This window comes from Astyanax mexicanus, chromosome 16, assembly GCF_023375975.1.
Source record: "Astyanax mexicanus isolate ESR-SI-001 chromosome 16, AstMex3_surface, whole genome shotgun sequence".
NCBI classification, from domain to species: Eukaryota; Metazoa; Chordata; class Actinopteri; order Characiformes; family Acestrorhamphidae; genus Astyanax; species Astyanax mexicanus.
Window position 1 is genome coordinate 10,953,952 of NC_064423.1, and position 20,639 is coordinate 10,974,590.

Below are 20,639 nucleotides of genomic sequence, written 5' to 3' on the forward strand. Positions count from 1 at the left end.
AGAGTGAAGGAATCACAATCTAATGTTCACTGAAGACTTCATAAGTACTGAATGACAGTCAGTATAATTTCATAATTTTTCAAGTCATGACCCGCTAAGTATAAATCCAATTTTATTGAACAAACCTCTCAATGATTACAGTAATTTAAAAACAATAAACAATAAGAATGAACTCAAAATGCACTGTTTCACATTATTGAGCAGGCCACAGGTTTCAAGCAATATGGGAAGAAAAAGGATCTATGTTGTTGAAAAGCGTCAAATAATGCAATGCCTTAAAAAGGTATGAATACATTAGATATTTCACAAAAACTTAAGCGTGATCATCATACTGTGAAGAGATTTGTGTCTGATTCAGAGCACAGACCAGTTTGTTCAGATAAAGGCAAAATGAGAACGGTTTCTGCCAGACAAATTAATTCAGATTAAGAGAGCAGCTGCTAAAATGCCATTACAAACCAGCAAACAGGTATTTGAAGCTGCTGGTGCCTCTGGAGTCCTGAGATCCTCAAGGTGTGGGATCCTTCAAAGGCTTGCTGTGGTGCATAAACCTACTACGTATCCACCACTAATCAGAGCTCACAAGTAGAAAAGGTTGCAGTGACTCAAACATACATGAAGACTCATTTCCAAACAGTCTTGTTTACTGATGAGTGTCGTGAAACCCTGGATGATCCAGATGGATGGAGTAGTGTTGGTGGATGGCCACCATGTCCCTACAAGGCTGCGAAGTCAGCAAGAAGGGGTCATGGGAGCAGAGTCATGGGGAGAGAGCTGGTAGCCCCTTTAGGGTCCATGAAGGTGTTAAAATGACCTCAGCAAAGTATATAGAGTTTCTGACTGATCACTTTCTTCCCTGGTACAAAATAAAGAACCGAGCCTTCCAAAGCAAAATCATCCTCATGCATGAAAATGCACCATCTCATGCTGCAAAGATGGGAATAAAAGGAGAGAAATTCATGGTGTAGCCACCATTTTTCCCTGACTTCAACCCTATAGAGAACCTTTGGAGAATCATCAAGCAAAAGATCTATGAGGGTGGGACGCAGTTCACATCAAAACAGCAGCTCTGGGAGGCTATTCTGGCATCATGCAAAGAAATTCAAGCAGAAATTGTCCAAAAACTCAATAGATTTATTTATTTTATTTATTTAGTTTCAATAGATGCAAGAATTGTAAAGGTGATATCAAAGAAGGGTTCCTATGTTAAAATGTAACTTGGCCTTTTAAAATGTTTTAGATTGAAATAGCTTTTGATTTCAGTGAATGTGACCACTTAATGCTGTAAATTTAAAAAATGACAATTTGCAGTTCTTTAAAAACAAATAAAATAAAAGGTTTTGAAACTATGTTGTGCTTAATCATTTGGATCAGTGCATTTTAAGTTTTTTATTTATTTATTTTTTAAATTACTGTTATCATTGGGCGGTTTGTTCAATAAAATTGGATTTACAGCTCTGGGAAAAAATCAGACCACTTCAGTTTCTGAATCAGCTTCTCTGATTTGGCTATTTATAGGTATATGTTAAATATATATAATTACTATATAAATATATATATATAGTAAAATTAACATTGTTGTTTTATTCTATAAACTACAGACAACACTTATTCCAAATTTCAAATAAAAATATTGTCATTTAGAGCATTTATTTGCAGAAAATGAGAAATGGCTGAAACAACAAAAAATAAGATGCAGAGCTTTCAGACCTCAAATAAAGCAAAGAAAACAAGTTCATATTCATAAAGTTTTAAGAGTTCAGAAATCAATATTTGGGGGAATAACCCTGTTTTTTACACAGTTTTCATGCATCTTGGCATGTTCTCCTCCTCCACCAGTCTTACACAATGCTTTTGGATAACTTTATGCCTGCTTGGTTTGATGGTTTGTGATTGTCTATCTTCCTCTTGATTATATTCCAGAGGTTTTTCAATTTGGTAAAATCAAAGAAACTCATGGTTTTTAAGTGCTCTCTTATATATCACTTGCATTATAATTTGGAACTCAGTGTAGTGATGAGCATTTTTAAAGCATCTACAGTGGATTGTTAAATTGAACCAGTTCTGACTTTTGTGCTTCTGTCTTCAGTGGTGTTTATGCAGTGCTGCTGTAAATCAGTGCGGGGGCCTCCTGAAGATCCTGTGGTGAATGGATGTGGTGGGTGAGGGAGGGGCAATAAGCCTTTTCCTTTAGGGGCCAGTAGCAGTGTACTCTGGCTCCTGTCCAGGAGTGCTGCCGGAGTGAGGAGCCTCCGGCATCCAGCCAAAATCCTGCTTTATATGTGTGAGGCCTCCACGGCCGACAGCAGGCCTCCTACTTTCACTGGATTAACCCTGCTGCACCCAAACACCCCCAAAAACCACCATTCTTTACATATCTCACTTATACAGCGTATATAACCATTTTTAGTTAGGTAAACTTTTTCTGAACGTTTTCTGAGTTAATATTCTTAGAACATTCTGTATGTTACGTTTTCTGGAAGTTTCAGAATGTTCTTATTTATTTTTAGACATTCTGGTAGCGTTGCCATAGGGTAAGCTCTGTCTTCTGTGTTTCATTTTTACGTAGTATTGAAAATTAAAATTAAGAAAACCTCTGGAATATAATCCAGAGGAAGATAGATGATCACAAACCATCAAATCAAGCTGAACTGCTTGATTTTTTTTGCACCAGGAGTGACATAAAGTTATCCAAAAGCAGTGTGTAAGACTGGTGGAGGAGAACATGCCAAGATGCATGAAAACTGTGATTGAAAACCACAATCAGTTATTCCACCAAATATTAGAATTTTATGAATATGAACTTGTTTTATTTGCATTATTTGAGGTCTGAAAGCTCTGCATCTTTTTTTTTTTGTTTGTTTGTTTTTGTTATTTTAGCCATTTCTCATTTTCTGCAAATAAATGCTCTAAATGACAATATTTTTATTTGGAATTTGGGAGAAATGTTGTCTGTAGTTTATAGAATAAAACAACAATGCTCATTTTACTCAAACATAAACCTATAAATAGCAAAATCAGCATTTTCAAAGCTGTATAACATGTTTATTTATGTTTTGATTAGGTTTTCAGATTATCAAACAAACTTTAATTTCAGACAAATATAATCAGAGTAAATATAAAAAGCACTTTATAAACGATGACTTCATTTATTACGTTTTTGCATAGATTTCAATTTCACTACTAACCACAACCAGGCCTGATACAAACCTGTCTGACAACATGAAGCAGATAAAAGATCTCCAAAAGCAACACATTATGCTGCGATCTAAAGAAATTTAAAAACAGACGAGAAAACAGATGAGAAAGTCATTGATCATCTATCAGTCTGGAAAAGGATAGAAAAGTCATTTCTAAAGCTTTAGGACTCCAGTGAACCACAGTAAGAGCTACAGTGTTATTCACAAATGTAAAAAACAACAACACTGGAACACTGATGAACCTTCCCAGGAGTGACAGGCCGAATAAAAAAAAGGGCATGGAGAACTCATCCAGGAGGTCACAAAAGAACTCAGATCAACATTTAAAAATTGCAGGTCTCACTTAAGGCCTCAGTTAAGGTCAGTGTTAATGATTCAATAATAAAAAAGAAACTGGGTGAAAAAACAATGCTGAACAAAACCAACACAACAGCCCATCTCACATTTACCAACAAACATATTGATGATCCTCAGAACTTTGGGTAAATATTCTTTGGACTGACATGACAAAAGTGGAACTTTTTGGAAGGTATGTGTCCTGTTACATCTGGCGTAAAACTATAGATTCACATAATTTCAGAAAACGATCATCATACTGAATGTAAAACATGGTGGTGGTAGTGTGATGATCTGGAGCTGCTTTGCTGCTTCAGGGTCTGGAAAACTTGCTGTAATAGATCAACCAGATGAACCAGGAATTCTGCTGTTTACCAGACAATCCTGAAGGAGAATATCCGGCCATCTGTTTGTGACCTCAAGCTCAGGTGTACTTGAGTTCTGCAGCAGGACAATGACCCAAAGGTCTGGACAATTTGCTGTAATAGATGGAACCATAAAATATGTGGAAACCATAAGAAATATTATACAGAGCAACATTATTACAAGAACACAGTTCCACTGCTCCACAGCTTAATGTCGAGATGATTTATATGCTTTTTAACATGTTTTGCTGTAATTATAACAAAAAAAAAAAGCAATTGCCAGAGTAGTTTCTAGGGTGTTGCTGAGTGGCTGATAGGGTGTAAGAGAGCAATTATTATCAGCCACTTTGCAACACCCTAGTAGAAACTAGGAACAAGGAATTGCATTTTTCTAGTTATGATTACAGTAAAGCATTTGCACTTTTTTGTTAACACAGTTCCATAGAAATGCATTGTTATTCATGTAAAGTAACTGTATGGCGAAAAGACATTAAACTAGACGTTTTGATTGCAGCCACAAAACACAGGCGTGAGCAGCAGTTTCATCTATCACTGCTAAAGAAAAGCCTCATTTATAAAATGGTCATGCATAAATCTCGCATACGGTGAAGTCCTCACAGAGGCACTGATGTGTAAATTCTGAACGTGATGTGAAACTGTGCTTTGCTGTGTGTGTGTGCGAAAAGGAGGCTGTCAGTTTTACTAGAATTTCTATTTTAAATTGCCCAATGATAACCGACATGTAAAGTGGCGTAAAAACGGTATTTTACCCCCTACAGATTTCTTTTGTTTTTGCTTTTCTGTTTTGTCATACTGATATTTTTCACGCTATCAAACAAACTTTATTATACCACAGTTAGTTCCGACCCTGCAGTGTGATTGGCTAAGAGGCGTTTTATGAGTGACATTATCAGCTGGTAATGCACTGTAACCGAAGCTCTCTGTGTATAACCCACACTCCCCCACATACAGGTAACCTAGCAAGGATGCAGCGCTAACAAACCAAATACAAACCAAATGCGATTATACTGTCATTATACTGTACATCCAAAAAAATGAATAGAAAAGCTTCTACAGTCCAACTCATCCCAAATGTGTTCAGTAAAGCCTGATCTCTCCGATTTATTCAAAAGATGTTTATCTTAATCTGTCCAACTCATCCCAAATGTGTACATAAAAGCTTCATCACTCCAACTCATCATCAAAATGATGTTCAGTTGAACCTTATCACTTCAACTCATCCCAAAAGATGTTCAGTGAAGCTTGATCACTCAACCTTATCCCAAAGATAATAAGAAAAGCTTCTACAGTCCAACTTATCCCAAATGTGTTCAGTAAAGCCTAATCTCTCTGATTTATTCAAAAGATGTTCATCTTAATCTCTCCAACTCATCCCAAATCTAAACATAAAAGCTTCATCACTCAAAAACATCCAGAAAATGTTCAGTGGAGCCTGATCTCTTTAACTTATCCCAACAAATCCAGCGATTCCATATTCATCACTCTGATCCCAGTGATGTTCAGTAGACCTTTATCACTTTTACTCATCCCGAAGATGTTCAGTAGAACCTCATCACACCAACTCACCTTAATGATGATTAGGAGAGCTTCATCGCTCCGACTCATCACAAAGATGTTCAGTAGAACCTCATCACACCAACTCATCCCAAAGATGTTCAGTGGAGCAACATTACTCCATCTCTTTAGAAAAATGTTTAGTTAAGTTACATAAATCCATTTGATTCCAAAAATGTTCAGTGGAGCTTTGTCACTCCAACTCATCCCAAATGTGTCTATAAAAGCTTCATCACTCAAAATCATCCTTAAGATGTTTAGTGGAGCCTGATATCTTTAACTTATCCCAACAAATCCATCGATTCCATATTCATCACTCTGATCCCAGAGATGATCAGTAGAGCTTCATCGCTCCAGCTCATCACAAAGATGTTCAGTAGAACCTCATCACACTAACTTATCAAAATTATGTTCAGTTAAACATCATCTCACTAACTCATCACACCAATGCATCACAGAGATGTTTAGTGGCGTGTCATCACTCCAACTCATCCCAAAAAATATTTAGTTAAGTTACATAGCTCCAGTTGATTCCAAAAATGCTCAATAGAGCTTCATCTCTCCAACTCATCCCAAAAGTGTCCATAAAAGCTTCATCACTCAAAACCATCCCTAAGATGTTCAGTGGAGCCTGATCTCTTCAACTTATCCCAACAAATCCAGTGATTCCATATTTATCACTCTGATCCCAAAGACATTCAGTAGATCCTCATCACACCAACTCACCTTAATGATGTTCAGTTGAACCTCATCTCACCAACTTATCACACCAACTCATCACACCAATGCATCACAGAGATGTTTAGTGGAGTGTCATCACTCCAACTCATCCCAAAAAATATTCAGTTAAGTTACATAGCTCCAGTTGATTCCAAAAATGTTCAGTAGAGCTTCTTCTTCCCGATAAAAGCTTCATCACTCAAAAACATCCCTAAGATGTTCAGTGGAGCCTGATCTCTTCAACTTATCCCAACGAATCCTGCAATTCCATATTCATCACTCTGATCCCAGAGATGTTCAGTGGACCTTCATCATTTTAACTCATCCCAAAGATATTCAGTAGAACCTTATCACACCAACTCATCTTAATGATGTTCAGTAGAACCTTATCACACCAACTCATCTTAATGATGTTCAGTTGAACCTCATCACACCAACTCATCACACCAATGCATCACAGAGATGTTTAGTGGAGTGTCATCAACATAAAAGCTTCATCACTCAAAAACATTTCTTAGATGTTCAGTGGAGCCTGATCTCTTCAACTATCTATCCTAACTACTCCAACTCAAATTCATCCAAGACGTTGAGATACTGAGCTCTTCCAGGTTCTTCCACTTTTCCACTCTGTTCTCAACAAACAATTACTGTATGGATCTCAACTTTTGCAAGCATCTTCCTTGAACTTTTACCACAAAGATTATGTCACATTGGTTTTGACTTTCCTGGAAATCTAACCTTAATAAAAAACACAGACCATTATTCTTTGTCCAGGGTTCCTCTGGTATTCCCAAACATGTCTGGTTGGCACACAGTGTGAGGTAATTAATTACCCCAAAGAACACATTTACACTGTCCACACAAAGGTCCAGTGGCACTGAGTGGCTTTACCACCGTAGTTGATGCTCTGGATTGTGTTTGGTGACCTGAGGCCTGTCTGTGTGTGGCTGCCCAGCCCTGGAAACCAATGTTTAAAGCTTCAGACAAACACTTTTGTTGCAGATTTTACTTCTAAAATGTTTCTTTTGTCCTTTTTCACTCTGCGGTTCTTGTCCTGAGAGCTCACGGATGAGTTGCTGCTACTCACAGACATTTTCCCTTCACACTCACATCCCTTTTTAAGTTGACCAGAGCAGATTGTGACAGGCTGGCTGGAAAGGTGGCATCCCATAATGGTGTCGCATTGTGGTTCACGGCCATTGCACAGCCACTGCTTCTGCACTGAATTTGTCACAAATAGAAGGGATGTACTTTTTGACTGAATGAAAAAATAAAAAATAACACCGCAGTGTCACCGAATTTCCAGTAAAAAAAAAAAAAAGTTAGATTCAAATCAGTTCAAGTGTTTTTATTTGTCGCTTTTCATAATAATGAAAATAAGGTTCTCTCAGAGGATATTTACAAAGATCTGGGTTTATATCTTGAAAGAAACCAAGATTTAAAGGGGGAACCCATCCTCCTTTGGTTGACACTGGGTAGCAAAACAACGAAACAGTCGTAGAATAACTGGTCAGTTAGTCCCTGTATACAACTGGTCCCTTCAAGCATCTTAAGTATTCAGGTTATATCTGGATCAGGCCAAGCTACTTAAAAATGCATGTGTAAACACTCTCAAAATGCATTTGAAGTGGATACAAATTCAATAGTTCAAACCACTTCCACACGGTTTACATCTGATCACATCATGTCGCTTGAGTAATAGGATTATATCTGGACCAGGCAAGCCACGTAAAAATGTAAGTGTAAACACTCTCAAAATGCATTTGAAGTGGATACAAATTCACTTCACTTAGCTCAAACCACTTCCACACCGTTTACACCTGGTCAACTTTATGACTTCAGAGGATCAGGATCTGGATGAGGTCAAGCCTTATAAAAATACAAGTGTAAACTCAACCAAGGTGCATTTAAAAACTGATACAATCCGACTAATTAAACTTAAGATCCTCATCAACAGATCTAGATAAGGCAAGACCACATAAAAATGCAAGTGTACGCAAATCACATCGAAAACGGGTACAAATCTGATCCCTCAAATCACTTCAACCTCGTTTACACCCGTTGCCGATTATATAAGGATTATATCTGTATCAGATCAAGTCACTGAAAATTACAAATACAATACACATTTAAAACAGATATAATTCTAATCTTTCAAACCACTTCTACTAAGTTTACACCTAGTCACTTCATGAGAGTTTTTTAAGGGATTATGCGAAGGGGAAATAACAGGGGCACCCCACCAAACCTGAGTACTGGACCAACAACTTTGTCGTAAATGGCCCAGCGCTCTATACACTGATTTGGGTTGTGGTGAGCGTAGATGAATTTACACACTGGGAGAAACTGGTCCAGAGGGCAGGCAAGCAGCAGCAGCCAATTACAACCGCTTACAACAGAACAAGAAAGTTCAGTACATGGGAAAGAGTAAAGATTAGTGAAAAAGGTAAAAATAGTATTTTTAGCCTTCAAATGAAAGCTGGTGTGAAGAGGTGTGAAGTTTTCAATATGGATTTCTGTATTTCTGTATCAGAGTTCTGAACAGTCGTGAAAAAATACAGAAAAGCACTGAAATGCATTGTTTTGTTTTTTGTTGCTTTCTTGTTAATTAGCTTGCAGTAGCGACAGTACCTCTCAAAAAGAATTTAATGAGGACCAGGAACCTTGGCTGTCTCTGCCTGCCTGGAAGGCATGTTTGGGGGACTAGTAAAGTGTGATGAATTTGGATCAGAATGACTGAAGCATGGACACAGACCTTGGAGAAGTGGAGCCTGCCTCTTTATCCGCTGTCCCAATTCTCAGTGGGACTAAATGCAGTTCACACACTCCACTGCACACCCTGCCACCCTACACACACACACACATATAAAAAAACACACCACCAGCCAAAATTCCCAATAAACTCAATACCGCAGCAAGACAGTTCTTTTGCCGTTTCCATTTCCGTACGTTCTTGTACATCTACTGCTAAGAGCTTAGATTCTTTGCCCGGACCCGACCTGATCCGAAGCTCGATCCGAACTCGGGTTTGCTGATGGGGGTGCCAAAATAACTAAAACTTTCATTCTTAAAAAAACAAAAAAACATTTTCTTTTACAGTCAAATAATCCTAGCAACAATGCAGCGCTTACAGTGCAGCTACAAACAGAGCAGCAATGGAACTATTTTAACTCGAGGAATGTTTATTGTTTATACCCAAACAGATTGTATTTTCTCATCCTCTTTAAATCAAAATCTTTTAATAAACAGCAGTAATATAACTGTGGTATAATTAAGCAATAATACATTTGAGGTTCGTGCTATAAGGTGTAATATTGGCACTGCCGTGCTGATCTACAGCCTACGACAGCATCACAGCAGTGCCAATATTACACCTTATAGCACTCCCTCTCGTGTATAATTGCACAATAATTGGACAATATGAGACCATGCATTTTAATTTGTATACTTCACATATACACTTCCAATATTTTCTGATTCAGGCTTATAAAAGACAACAACAGCATCATGTGTCATTTGGCCAAGGGCACCCAAACTTTCTCAGCTGTTTACAGTTATCTCACTTCAGTTTCCGAGCTGTAATTTTTTTCTGGAGCTTTTCGCTAAGTTCCGCGTTAGCTTCCTCGGGGTTGCTGCTATGATAACCTGCGCCTGTCTCCTGTCGTACAGACATATTTTTCACCACTGCTCCCGGAGCCGCTGAATTTGGTAATAAGCTCCAGGCTACTGATCCGTGCTGTGTTTCTATTTTTCAGTCTGATAGCCCACTTTCTCTTCTTTTTCATCTCATCCCTTTTGATTGGAAGCTCCTACTACAGTTCAGCAATACTAACAGTCATTTCTTTTTTTCAGGCCTTTTTCACTTTTCTACTGTTTTCTTTCATCCGTGTGAGAAAACTTCAAAACTTTAGATGTCTGTAATGTTAGCGTTTTGACTATGAAAGGTAAATCAAGGTTAATATTACAACTTTGATATTATTAACATCTTACTTTTTAACATTCAATAAACTACAGATTATATATATTTTTTTCACAGTGCAGCTGGAGCTTTTAAAAACACTGTGTCCATTCACTGTCCGCTCTATAAAACACAAATTTAATTATACAGGTGCATCTCAAAAAAGTTGATTATCATTGAAAATGTGAAACTTATATACTATATACAGTAGATGTATCACACACAGAGTGATCTATTTTAAGTGTTTATTTCTTTTATTGTTGATGAATATGTCTTACAGCCAATAAAACATTTGGGTCTCAGAAAATTAGAACATTTATATTAGACCAATTGGTATTTTTAGCAGTGTGGGAAGTGCGCCAAGTCCTGCTGGAAAATGAAATCCGCATCTCTATAAAAGTTGTCAGTAGCAGAGGGAAGCATGAAGTGCTGTAAGATTTTCTGGGAAATCACTGCACTGACTTTAGACTTTGGACTTGATAGAACACAGTGGATCAACACTAGCAGATGTCATGTCTCTCCAAACCATCACTGATTGGTGGAAACTTCACACTAGAACTCAAGCAGTTTGGACTGTGTGTCTCTCCACTCTTCCTCCAGACTCTGATTCCTTGATTTACAAATGAAATGTAAAATTTACTGATTATCAGTGATGGTTTGTAGAGACATGTCATCTGCTGGTGTTGATCCACTTTGTTATATCAAGTCCAAAGTCAGTGCAGTATCTTAAAGAGGTGGGCAGTCAATAATTCAGAGGAGGGAATTAGTTTTGAGTAGATTTATGTAGAACAGAAACTATGCAACATTATCAGAGTGTGGCTTATGAAAACAAAACGTTTTGGGCAGATTATTTCAGAGTGGGGTTTTATTCTGCAGAATTCCTCTGGTTTGATTCCCTGTCATGCAGCTTGCAGTCATCAGCAGCTGGAGTCAGAGCGAGCACAATTGACAATGGCAATGGGTACAGTGCACTCTCTCACCTTATCACTCCCAACAGCACAGGCATGTTTTAGCTGATGTATCAAAGCTGGCAGCTCGGTATTGACTTCACATCTATCGGAGGAGGCTCGCACTAGTCTTCACCCTCCTGATGTTGGGGCATCACTAGTGATAGGGGTTGAGTTCCTGATTTCTGTGCTTCTTGTGGTAAAGCCTTGCTCATTTCTGCTCTTTTTCATCCCTCGTTTTTCTTTTCCTCTGTCCGATAGTCCCCAGTGTTTTCTCCGGTCCACTCCTGAAGTTTTCGAGCACACAGTTGCCAACTCATTGTAGTCCCAATTTTTCAAAGCCATTGTGTTGGTGACCTACAGTAAGTGATTCAGTGATTCAGTAAAGGAGGACACTTCCTCCACTCTATCATTTGCGGTACGCTTCTGTGCGGCTCTCCTGTTCCGTGATCTTTCTGCAGGATGAATAAGCAGAAGAGAAGGACAATAGAGCAGTGAAAGTCCATTCATTTGGTCTGAGCAGTTGGGGAGACTGGATTTTTTTTTTTTTTTTTTAGAAATGACTGAATTCCACTAGTTTTTTTTTTTCTCCTTTTTAATAGGCTCTTGTCTCTTTTATCCTTGTGCAGAAGTCCGCAGAGGTGGGCCGAGAAGCCTCAACCTATCCTCAAGTTAAAGGATTCTTACTTCATTGACATTCAAAGACTTAAGTAGAAGTAAAAGTCTGACAATAGGATGTGTGCAATGCTGAGGACTGGAAGTGTGTTAGATTTTGACCAGTTGGTGCAAAAAAATCTCAACCCTAAACCCTAACCCTAACTCTAACTTACATCTAAAACTTCTAAAACATCTTACCCTAAACCTGAATTAAAAACTTACGATTAGCTGTAGAATTACATTAAATAGAGAATGCTTTAGATGTAAGTTAGAATTCAGTTGCATTTAATAAACATTTAGTTGAATAAACATTTAGCTAGTTGAGCATCCATGGGGAATCCACAATGGACCATTCCAAAACAAATGTTTTCCATATTTTATTTGCGATAGAGGATAGAACACATATCGGATGTTTTGTCACAAACATGAACTCAACTGAGACTTTAGATATCCCCCATCTACACTTCCTAATATCATCAAAAGATTCTGAGAATCTGGAGAAATCTTTGTGCTCAAGGAACAAGACTAAGACTTATGGTAAGTTTTGGATGCTGGTGATCTTCTGGCCCTCAGGCAGCACTGCATTAATAACAGGCTGTACTGATTCTGTACTAGAAATCACTGCATGGGTTCAGAAAAAAAAATTCCACTCATAATAATATGAGTGTAAAAGGAAGATAATGAAACCATACGTGTTCATAGTTCCATATACAGGAATTTCACCTGGGATACTCTTTAAAAATAGTTGGCAAAGTTCCCTTTAGAGTGACAACGATAATAATAATAATAATAATAATAATAATAATAATAATAATAATAATAAATCAATTTTATATAGCGCTTTTCTTGGTACTCAAAGACGCTTTACAGAAAAATTCACATACACACGTACAATATGCACATGTGTCAATGTTCATATGCAAACTTGAAAAGGTGGGTTTTGAGATGACGTTTGAAGGAGTGCAGGGACTCAGAGTTTCGAATGGTAAGGGGGAGGGAGTTCCATAGGGTGGGGGCAGCGACGGCAAAAGCCCTGTCCCCACGGGTCCGGTATTTGGTGGAGGTAGTTTGGGTGAGGAGGTTAGCATCAGCAGAGCGAAGTTGACGGGCGGGGGAGTGGCGGTGAAGGAGGTCAGACAGGTATGGGGGGGCGAGGTTGTTAAGGGCTTTGTAGGTGATAAGGAGGATCTTGAAATGTATGCGTTGTTTTATGGGAAGCCAATGGAGTTGACGGAGGACAGGGGTAATGTGCTGTCTGATGGGGGTGCGGGTGAGCAATCGAGCAGCAGAGTTCTGGACATATTGGAGTTTTTGAAGAGCAGTAGAGGGGAGACCATACAGGATGCTATTGCAGTAGTCGAGTCTGGAGGTGATAAAGGCATGAATTAATGTCTCTGCAGCAGGAGTGGGAAGAGTGGGTCGCAGGCGTGCAATATTACGTAAGTGAAAGAAGGATGTTTTAACTATGTGGTTGATGTGTGATTTGAAGGAAAGTGTAGGGTCCAAATAGATTCCAAGGTTTCTGACAAGTGGGGAAGGAGTGACAGAGTGACCGTCAATACAGAGAGTGAAATTTTGACAGGTGGAGAGGCTGGATTTTGGACCAAAGATAATAATCTCCGTTTTATTACTGTTTAGTTTGAGAAAATTATGGTTCATCCAGTCTTTGATATCCATGAGGCAGCAAGTGAGGGTGGAGAGGATGGCAGGGGAGATGGTTTTAGTGGTGATGTAAAGCTGGATATCATCAGCGTAACAGTGGAATTTTAGCCCATGGCGGCGGATGATATGTCCAAGAGGAAGCATGTACAGAATGAAGAGAATGGGGCCCAGAACTGAACCTTGAGGAACACCGTGTAGAACAGGGGTAGTGTGGGATTTGTGTTGATTGATGGTGATGTAATGGAATCTGTCAGACAGATAGGATTTGAACCAGGAGAGGGCGATGTTGGTGATGCCAATGGATTCTAGACGGTTTAGAAGAATGGAGTGATTTACCGTATCGAAGGCAGCACTGAGGTCAAGGAGGAGGAGGATGGTGAAAGAACCAGAATCAGAGGAAAGCAGGAGATCATTCGTAACTTTGAGTAGGGCCGTTTCAGTGCTGTGGTGGGTGTGAAAACCAGATTGGAAAGTTTCATACAGGTTATTTGAGAGAAGGTGGATCTTAAGTTGATTTGCAACGGCTCTTTCCAGTAGTTTTGACAGAAAAGTGAGGTTTGAGATAGGTCGGTAGTTGTTCGGATCCTCGGGGTCAAGACCAGGTTTTTTGAGGAGAGGAGTGATGGCTGCAAGTTTGAGAGGTAACGGGACTATCCCAGAGGTGAGGGAGGAGTTTATAATGTCAATAATGAGTGGAGCAAGGGGGGTGAGGCAGTCTTTGATAAGCTGAGATGGCATGGGGTCCAGGGGAGAAGTAGAGGATTTCATAGTGGAAAGTATTTTGGAAAGGTCGACAGAGGTTATGGGTGAAAAAGTTGATAGCCGAGTGTCAGATGGAGAAGAAAAAAGCGTGGGCTCATGGTGTGGGGTAGTGGAGGTGGAGGATGCAAGCAGATGGTGGATGGTTTCTACTTTTGAATTGAAAAATGTCAAAAGCGTATCACATTTCTCTGGGGTGATTGATGATGAAGTGTTGTCATGGGGTTTAAAGAGCTTGTTTATGGTAGAGAACAGGGAGCGTGGATTTGAGGAACCAGAGTGAATAATGTTAGAGTAGTGAGTTGAGCGGGCTTTGTTTAGGACTAATTTGTAACGATAGATGAAATGCCCCAGAAACGGGCTGATTAAAACCAGGACAACAGTCAACAGTCAACCGTGCACCTATGTCTGTATTACCGTGCGCACTGCCACATACCATCATTTCTTTACCACAGCAAAAAACACCAGCAGGAGTCCCAAAAGGTGGGCACCTTTTGCAATGCGAGGGTATAGGGTTCTCTTACAGGTGTAAGTGCTCGTCTAATAAGGAAGCATCCGTTCTGTTGATTAAATTAGAGGTAATAATAACCCAATAGGTGTTTTTTTTTTCATAGCAATAAACTGTATGAGTTGATGATAAAAGGCTCAGTAAATTGTAAATTGTATTAAATGTGCATTTTATTCAGTCCAAACCGCCACTTATCACTGAAATAACTTCAGGGCCAGAGCACTCAGATTTCTATATCTGACCGACTCCACCCCAACCATTTAGCTCAGACTCTAGGTTCGGTCAAAGCTGCGGGTTCTGGATGGAGTGTACTCAGGTGTTCTGCTGCGTGGAGAGAAGCAAAGTGGGGAAAGCACCTACTTACCTTAGCAAAGCAGAGCGAGGTCCAGCCAGCGTCTCTGCTGGAGTAATCTCCTTCCAGGAAAAACAATGTGCATTCCAAATTTCAACACTTTCTTTAATGAGCCCCGGGGTTACATTTCTGTCTGGGATCAGAGGCTGCAGGCTGCAGGCCGTCGCATACTTCTAATTATGCAGTTTCAGACACGACTCTGTGGTGAAAAAATGCTAAACGATATTTAAAAAATTACAGCTTTAATAATTGAAATGAAAAATAGCTTACTTTTAAAATGATAATTTTAGCACAAATGCACTCAAAACCTCACAGAACAGAAGACTGACTGTTCACTCTACAGTACCAATCAAAAGTTGGAACAGACCTTCTCATCCAATTACAATGTTAATTGTAAATGAATACTGAAGTCATCAAGAATGTAAAGGAACACATAAGGAATCTGTAGTAAACTCCAGGTATTGCTTTCTTGAGGTGGCCCTGATGAGTGCCAGTTTCATCATAACGTTTTTGATGCTCTTTGTGACTGCATGTCAGGAGCAGGCAGGAAGACGAGGAGGCGGACGTAAATGCAGGTAATGAAAAATAATTTATCAAATAAATAACAAACAAATAAACAAAGAACAAAGAAACAAACAAAAAAACGAAACGAGGGAACATATATTGTGGTGTTAGTTTGGGGTGAAATAGATGTTTTAGGGTTGTTGTTTTGCATTTTTTTGTGTTTTTTGGTCATTTTGAGCAGTCACCATGAGGAAGTAAAATGCGGTGGGACCGTGCCTTAAAAGACCCCCGTCTCCCAGCCTCTAATGGGACACTGGGACAGTTGTGGTTGTATAAAATATATAACGTCAAAAATACAAGGAAAATCTAATGCGAAAAACTGGTAATTTATGGGAAAAAAGATTAATTTTCAATATATTTTACAAAACTTTACTTATGTAACAATATCCACCCTATTTTCCATCACATCTTTGTCATGAGCTCTTAATGAGTTAATTTAGTTGTTTTGTGGCACTGGCTTTGTTCCTATTTTATATATATATATATATATATATATATATATATAAAGGTACACAGTAAATAAACCCACACAAACAAGGACCAAATGAGAAATAATAAAGATAAACAAAGAGGGAGGCTAACAAACGAATAAATAAAAAAAGACAATAAACTAACAGGGCTAGAAAATAAACAAACAAGATGGCAACCGAAAGGAAATAAACTAATAATAAAAACTAGATAAACAAAACAAAACAGAACAGAACAAGAATTAAACAAGAAGATATAAACTAGAAAAAAAACAAGAAATAAACAAGAAGATAAACACTGAACTAGGATAAGGGCTATGAAAAACGATGGAAACGCGGACAGACAAAGCAACAGCGGTTAGTGCATAGACCGAGGAGGACAAAGTGACACAGGAGTACTATATATACAAACAGGAAACACAAACTAAACACAAACACCTGGGATAAGGGCGGAGCTACAAATGGGAGACACGTGATGGAAAATTACTGGGGAAGAAACACAGAGGAGCACGGGTCACGTGGGGAAATTACACAGAGACATGAGAACAGACAAGAAACAGGACCAGGACGTGACACTGCACTTGAGGATACTTCCAAACTTCTTGAATTTTAGTAGCTCTTGCCATAATATGTATTACAACATTATTCAAATATAGCTATTCACTTTACAACTGATGCTCTCAAACACATTAAGTCATTAACTCTGGACAAGTTCAGCGCAGCTGTTAACTGAAAGCCTGAATTCCTGTAAGGTGACACTACCTGTTTATTTGAACACTTTTTTGTTTACTAAATGATTCCATAGCGTTGCTGTCCAATAAAAAAACAAATATCTCCAAAATAGCAACTTTACAGGAGAGAGAGACAGAGATAAAAAACGTGTAAGCTTTTAATGTAGGTCAATGTAAAAAGAGTTCATTTCAGGTCAGGTCATTTTTGAAGTATTTCTATTGGTCCATTCATCAAGACATTTTGCCAAAGTGTAAGGGACAGGTATGTAGTAAACTACAAATAGACAAAATTGAAACCAACAGAGATGGTTCATGCTTTATATCTGTATTTGCTTATGTTATATTTTCTCTTTTTTGTGTTAAATTGTAAATTCTATACTTTATTTAAAAATATAGATTTTTTTTATTGGACAGTGATGAAACATTGGTAACACATTATGATGAATGAACTTTCATTAATATATTTTTTACCTAATGATCAGTAGATGTGAACAAAGCAGTAGTTGGTCAGATTTTGATTATTAACAATTTATCAGCATGGATATTCATATAAATTTTTTTTAGCAAATCATTAGCTCATCAGAATTTGAACATAATTTGAATAAATCACTAGTAAACACGGATTTTAAACCGGGGAAATGTTTATCAATTGCAGTTCATGTTGCCAATGCCTTTATTAGTATTTACAAATGTGAAAAATAACAGTTATTAATCATTAGTTAATGGTATATTAATGAAAGTTAATGAAATTAATATAAGTGTTACCGAAACATTTTTCTTCATAGTAAAATAATGAATATTTTTTTTGTTTTATTTTTATCCAAATTTTTTACTCCTACTGTAAATAAACTAAATAAAAATAAAATGTTTCAAGTGATTGACTCCAAATAATGGTGACAACGGTGAACCAGGGTTAACACATGTTTTTTTTTTTTTATCTTTATGCGAAGCGACGTTTTGGCACGCATGGCATTTCTCATCGTTAATCAACTTATCGCATGCCATTGTTCCCCCCCGTCCTCGTTTATTAAGTAAACGCGGGCCAGCTGCTTAACTCCCGTGATAATTTCTGAGGCGCAGACTTCAGCTGGGTGATAAAGTGCTAATGCTGGAGTCAGCGCCGCTCCTCTGGTGGGCTCGTCTGAGCGAGGGGCCAGTTTTTCCCATTTCCAGGCTCGGAGGGGGGGTCTGCTGCGCTGCGGAGCATTTGTATCAGTTTCTGTATCAGCTGGACTGTGATAAGCGTAGTGTCTGATCCTGTGTGGAAGGAAAGCGGTGGCTCGATACTGTTTTAATTGTTTTAACTGTCCTCTGATGCATTTTTATAATGGTAGGGATGGTAGGGTGGACGTGTCCCAATAACGTACATATACCCTACACCCTGTCAATGTTCTACTTTCACGCCTTGTGCCCTCACCATTAAAATAGCGTCAGAGTTTATGAAGTCAAAGTGGTTTTTATTGTCATTTCAGCTATATACAGAGTACACAGTGAAACGAAACAACGTTCCTCCAGGGACCATGGTGCACATAAACACAGTGTAGACAGAACAATAGTGCAACAGTACAAAAGTGAAGTCAAAGTGGTTTTTATTGTCATTTCAGCTATATACAGAGTACACAGTGAAACGAAACAACGTTCCTCCAGGGACCATGGTGCACATAAACACAGTGTAGACAGAACAATAGTGCAACAGTACAAAAGTGCAGACAGACAATACAACACAATACAGACAAAGAATAATAAATAACAAGACAGTGTGCAAATTTTGCAGTGTGCAAAAAAGACCAGTGAGGTAGTAATTACCTCTATTACACAGTGTACAATAGAGTCCAGTGAGGTAGTAGGGTTTTTAGTGCTTCCATTTTCTGGGGTAAGTGGGGTAAGAGTGTGTGTGCATGTACAGAAAATGCCCATCAATTTGTCCACACTGATGGGCATGGTGGTCTGGAAGTGAGGAGAGTTCAGGTAAATATAATATCTGGCGTGTTTCTATCTTGGCGACAGGATATACTGGTGCGCCACTGACTGATTAAAACCCTTACAACAGTCAACAGCTTGTTACACACACATATGGACACAAATCCAGCTTTTACCTCAACAACAAATAAACAGAATAAGGAATAAACAAGCATTTCTGTTCTCTTGAATTACCTGCCGGAGTACCTTCACAGTGTGAAAGTGCAGGTCAGTATCGTCTGCTGAGACACACAAAGTGCTGCACTGTTAAGATATCAATGTGCCAAAGTCAGAGCGCACCTGGCTTCTTAAAGATAATGACAAGTGACGTACTGATTGGTTTATTTACCCATTACACCCAAAACACACCCATGATTAATTAAGAGAAGTAGTTTGTGGATGTTGCACATATTGGCTATGTTCAAATTACAATCCACATTGCTAAAATCTAATTTTTTGTTTAGATTTCAGGATTTGCATATCTTGGCTAGTTTGGATTTTGCTATTTGGCTATCTTGCAGTGTCATGGCTTAATTGAACATCTAAATTGATGTTTAATGAACTCAGAAGTCTACAGAAACATTTTGTCTGTCAATCTGAAGAAAGATGAAACCAAACTGATTGGGAGATCATTCTTCATGATGCAGCTACATAATGACCCAAAATTCACTGCAGCCTGGAAAAGCATCACAGAAGAAGAAGAATGCAGAAGTTTAGTGATGTCAGTGGGTCACAGACATGATGCAGTTACTGCAAGCGAAGGATTTGCAACTAAATATTAAGTCTAATTCATTTTAATCTATTTTAGATGTATCTGTTCCAATACTTTTGCTCTTAAGAAAAACGGATGGGTTCGGGTAGAAGGTGCCTTATCTGAATCTGAACTGTGTATCAGATCCAGATGTAAATATCTGGAAATATAAGCTGAAATGTTGATATTTTGTCTCATATTCATCTTTTAATTTATTAAACCCAAATGTTTTCAGTCTACAGTAGAAGTAAAGTGTTTGGCCTCAAGGTTTCAATACTTTTGGAGGGAACTGTATCATAGAAGGCATTACCACCCCAGTAGACAGTGCAGTGGGTGGTAATGATTATGACTGGCGGCTTCTGGTTAGAATTGTCCAAGCAAAGAGACATGCGACTCAGTTGTCAGAAGTCCTGGGATGCATTACTACTTTTCTCCCCAACAACTTTGACATTTCAATCTAGTATGCAATTTAAAAAGCTCTTAATTTTTCTTTCTTTTGTAATTGAATAATTGCCATTTTTTACATTCCAAATGTTCTAATGGACCGATGGAAATGCCACAAAATGACTTGCTGCACTGACTTCCATTGAAAGTTTTGGAGAAATGCCATAACCATTAACCATAATCATACATTGATCAACACTTTGAAGCATCTTTTTTTTTTATTTTCAGTCGGAGAGCCAACAACAGTGACTCAGACTGAACTACAAGGCAATGTGATGCAGTGTGATGGAATGTGTTGGAGTAGACAAAGGAGAAGATCAGGTGGTGTCATGGCAACAGAGTCACCAGCACCACCACTAAAACAACACCACACAAGAATAAAAAAACCCAACCTCTTTTAGAAGGTGTTGATAACCTTACCATGCAGTTAATGTGTGTAAACTGATTCCAGGTGTGGTCTGATTAGAAACTGGGTCTTGGGATCACAAGAGGACATACAATTGGTTTTCCCGCTGCCATAGAAAAAGGAAGCTCTGAGAGGCGACTTTTGGGTGGTGTACCTCTTGGAGAGAGATGCTAGACATGTCTCTAACAAAGCAATTAAAGACATTTTGCCCATTCAAAAGACTTTGAGAGAAACAGGATAGATATTTCAACAAAAATCAACATCAGCCAGGCAATCAT